Source organism: Trichomycterus rosablanca, unplaced genomic scaffold (assembly GCF_030014385.1).
Source record: "Trichomycterus rosablanca isolate fTriRos1 unplaced genomic scaffold, fTriRos1.hap1 scaffold_106, whole genome shotgun sequence".
NCBI lineage: Eukaryota > Metazoa > Chordata > Actinopteri > Siluriformes > Trichomycteridae > Trichomycterus > Trichomycterus rosablanca.
In genome coordinates, this window is record NW_026946947.1 from 145,161 (window position 1) to 149,860 (window position 4,700).

Below are 4,700 nucleotides of genomic sequence, written 5' to 3' on the forward strand. Positions count from 1 at the left end.
ATATTCTACCATCTATATTCTACCATCTACATTCTACCTTCTACCATCTACATTCTACCATCTACATTCTACCATCTACATCAGAGTCAGAGAGGTTTTATTGTCATTTCAGCTACATACAAGTACATATTGAAACGAAACAGCGTTCCTCTAGGATCACGGTGTAACACGGTACAAAAGTGCAAGACAAAACAGTGTAAATACAAAACAGTGTAAGTACAACAATAAATACAAAAAATCCTATAATAAATAACTACAAAAGATATTCCTAATTATCCCTAATCTAAACAAGTAATTAGAAGACAGGACTAAAGACAAGTGTTAGTACATGATGGTGAATAGATGGTACAATGGTTCATGAGGTAGTGACATGTTGTACATTAGCAGTGTAAAATTGGCAATGCAGATAAGGTGCCTAAAAAGTAGATAAGGTGCAAAATACAAGTAAGGTGCAGAAATTATTGTGCATTTCCAGGAGGTGTGCAAAAATGCAAGTAACAGTCAAAAATGCAAGTAACATAGTCAATACAGATCAGTGTGTGGCAGCAGAAAATTTCCTGAGGAAATTGTTACAGTACTGAGTTTAGTAGTCTGATTGCTTGAGGGATAAAACTGTTACACAGTCTGGTTGTGTTAGTCCGGATGCTGCGGTATCGTCTCCCAGACGGGAGCAGAGTAAAAAGTCCATGTGATGGATGGGTTGGATCGTCCACAATGCTGAGAGCTTTGCGGATGCAGCGGGTGTTAAAAATGTCCGTGAGAGATGGAAGAGCGACCCCGATGATCTTTTCAGCTGTCCTCACTACTCGCTGGAGAGTCTTACGGTCCGACGCAGTACAATTTCCGAACCAGACAGTGATGCAGCCGCTCAGGATGCTCTCGATTGTTCCTCTGTAGAACGTGGTGAGAATGGGGGGTGGCAGATGAGCTTTCCTCAGTCTTCTCAAAAAGTAGAGACGCTGCTGGGCTTTCTTGGTGATGGAACTGGTGTTAAGGGTCCAGGTGAGATTCTCCTCCAGATGAACACCGAGAAATTTGGTGCTCTTGACGATCTCAACAGATGAGCCGTCGATGTGCAGTGGGGAGTGGTCCCTTAGTGTCTTTCTAAAGTCAATGACCATCTCTTTGGTTTTATCCACATTCAGAGACAGGTTGTTGACTTGGCACCAGTCCGTTAGATGTTGTATTTCCTCTCTGTACGCTGACTCATCGTTGTTGCTGATGAGTCCCACCACAGTTGTGTCGTCTGCAAACTTAACGATGGAATTCGAGCTGTGCATTGCTGTACAGTCGTGCGTAAGCAGAGTAAACAGCAGTGGACTGAGCACACAGCCTTGGGGAGCGCCGGTGCTCAGTGTGGTGGTGCTGGAGGTGTTCTTACCGATCCGGACGGACTGAGGTCTCTCAGTCAAGAAGTCCAGGATCCAGTTGCAGAGAGAGGTGTTCAGGCCCAGCGTGCTCAGCTTTCCAATTAGATGCTGAGGAATGATGGTGTTGAATGCTGAGCTAAAGTCTATGAACAGCATCCTGACGTAAGTGTTCTTTCTGTCCAGGTGTGTAGAAGCCAGGTGAAGTGTGGTGGATATGGCGTCGTCCGTTGAACGGTTAGGACGGTACGCAAACTGCAGTGGGTCCATGGTGGGAGGCAGTAGGGTCTTAATATGCCTCATGACTAGTTTCTCGAAGCACTTCGTGATGATAGGCGTGAGTGCTACGGGACGATAGTCGTTGAAGCATGACACAGATGACTTCTTTGGCACGGGTACGATGGTGGTCGTCTTGAGGCACGTTGGAACGATGGCGCTGCTCAGGGAGATGTTGAAGATGTCAGTGAATACATCTGCCAGCTGGTCTGCACATCCCTTGAGCACTCGGCCAGGAATGTTGTCTGGTCCAGAAGCCTTCCGTGGGTTGACTCTGTGCAGAGTTCTCCTCACGTCCGCTGTGGTGAGACGAAGCACCTGGTCGTCACAAGGTGGGATCATCTTCCTCGCCAACATGTTGTTCTGCGCCTCGAACCGAGCGTAGAAGTCATTCAGCGCATCTGGAAGGGAGGCATCACTGTCACAGACTGGTGGAGTCGTCCTGTAGTTGGTGATGGCCTGGATGCCCTGCCACAAGCGCCGTGTGTCACCGCTGTTCTGGAAGTGGCTGTGGATGTTCTGGCCGTGTGCGCGCTTTGCTTCTCGGATCGCCCGGGACAGTCTGGCTCTCGCTGTTCTCAGAGCCGGCTGGTCACCTGCTTTAAAAGCGGAGTCTCGGGCCCTCAGCAGTGCATGCACCTCTGGAGTCATCCACGGCTTCTGGTTGGGTCTGGAAGTGATGGTTCTAGTGGTAGTGACGTCCTCAATGCACTTGCTGATGTAGCAGGTCACTGAAGTCGTGTACTCCTCTAGATCAGTGTAATCGCCGTATGTTGCAGCCTCCCTAAACATGTCCCAGTCAGTGCACTCAAAACAGTCCTGAAGAGCAGAGATGGATCCTTCTGGCCAGGTTTTCACCTGTTTCTGTACTGCTAGAATTAGCATTACAGAGATGTGGTCTGAGTATCCGAGGTGGGGGCGGGGCTCCGCCCGGTACGCACCGGCAATGTTAGTGTAAACATTATCCAGCGTGTTCGCTCCTCTCGTAGCAAAGTCCACATGCCGATGGAATTTAGGGAGAACAGACTTGAGATTTGCATGATTAAAATCCCCAGCGATAATAAACAGTCCGTCTGGATGAGTGTTCTGCAGTTCGCTGATGGCTCTGTAAAGTTCGCTCAATGCTAACTTCGCGTTCGCGCTGGGCGGAAGATACACCGCGACAATAAGCACGCTGGTGAATTCCCGTGGTAAATAAAAAGGTCTGCATCTAACAATAGCAAATTCCACCATCGGAGAACAGTACGCCACAACAAGCACAGAGTCCTTGCACCATTCGGTGTTAATGTAAACACAAACGCCTCCTCCTCGTGTTTTACCGGACTGAGCTGCATTTCTATCGGCGCGATACGATGCTAGCCCGTCTAGCTGAATGGCACTGTCTGGAATGTTGTCGCTAAGCCATGTTTCAGTGAAAATTAAAACACAACAGTCCCTGTACTCACATTGGGTAGTTCGCTGAAGTCTGATACAGTCCAGTTTATTCTCCAGAGAGCATGCATTTGCGAGGAATAACGATGGTAGAGCCGGCCGGCTTGGGTTAGCTTTTAGCCTAGCACGGACCCCGGCTCGCTTTCCACGCTTCTGCTTCCTCGAGCACCGCTTGCGGCGCCCCCTCCCCCGGTCACCTGCTTCAGGTAACACCGAGGACTGCAGGCCTGGTTCGCGAAGTAGGCAGAGTCCATGCAGAGTTCGCCGCAGATCATCCCGCAGGTTGGTTTCTGACTGTTTCCTCAGTTGTAGCAGTGTTTGGCGGTTGTAAACTGAGTCAAAAGTGGTTTCCATACGTTTATAAACAAAACTGTCCTAAACAAACGTACAAACTTTTCTGAAAACAACAAAAAAACACCGTTTTTCGACCCCAGAGCGGCCGCTGCGTGTTAACGCGCCGCCATCTTGGATCATCTTAATGACGCCATCTTAATGACACCTCATGCTTAAACTGTTAGAAATGCTTTAATGAAGCTCTGCACTGAATTTTGTTTCGTCTTGAATACACTTCCCAGTGCAACCAGTCAACATGGTTTTGACGCTAAGCCACGGAGGTCAAAGAAATCCCCTGTCCCTGTCCTTGTCCTGGCTGGCTCGTTGGTCTAGGGGTATGATTCTCGCTTAGGGTGCGAGAGGTCCCGGGTTCAAATCCCGGACGAGCCCTTGTTTACTCATGTTTAATTCATCAACCGCCTCTTCAGGATCCCACACAGGCCACTTTGGGTCAGTCACACAGATCAAAGTAACACAAAGACTCTCGTTCCCACTGGCTCGTTGGTCTAGGGGTATGATTCTCACTTTGGGTGTGAGAGGTCCTGTATTGAAATGTCTTGTTGAACTATACAAGGGCAAGCCATAGCCTAGTGGTTAAGGTACTGGACTAGTAACCAGAAGGTCGCTGGTTTAAGCCCCACCACTGCCAGGTTGCTGCTGGGCCCTTGAGCAAGGCCCTTAACCCTCAGTTGCTCAGACTGTAACTGTAATGTAAGTTGCTTTGGATAAAAGGCGTCTGCTAAATGCCTGAAATGAAAATATACAAAAAACGTATCGAGCGTCTTATCAAGACGCATATAGATAGATAGATAGATAGATAGATAGATAGATAGATAGATAGATAGATAGATAGATAGATAGATTAGGACTTAGTTAAAAATTATTAATTAAATAGGCTAAAGGTGCATAAGAAATAATAAGTAAGTATTGCAGTACAGTGTTGGTATATATATATATATATATATATACAGTATATATATATATATATATATATATATATATGCAATTGAGACAAGCATTCATAGCTAATTATGTTTGGAAAAAGACGGGTTGCCATATGATCCCAAGAACATCATTTTGTAACAGGATGGGTTGTGCCTCACCACTAAGGTGCCAAGTGTAGCCCTGCACCTGCAAGAACTGAAAACAAGCCCAATTTGCAGGATGCTTTATCCAGGGTAGAACAATACTGTGGCTAAAACGTCTAAAACAAACAGGGAACAGGATAAATAAAAGTGGCGGCTAAAATAATAGAAACAAAATAACAAATGAAAGACACAATCATATTGTAAT

At 46.7% G+C, this 4,700-nt stretch overlaps 1 non-coding gene across 1 annotated transcript; it reads left to right on the forward strand.

Moving 5' to 3' along the window:
- Positions 1-3,725: 3,725 nt before the first annotated feature.
- trnap-agg (transfer RNA proline (anticodon AGG)) lies at positions 3,726-3,797 on the forward strand. The gene has a single exon. It is a non-coding gene; the product is annotated as a tRNA-Pro (tRNA).
- The last annotated feature ends 903 nt before the right edge of the window (positions 3,798-4,700 follow it).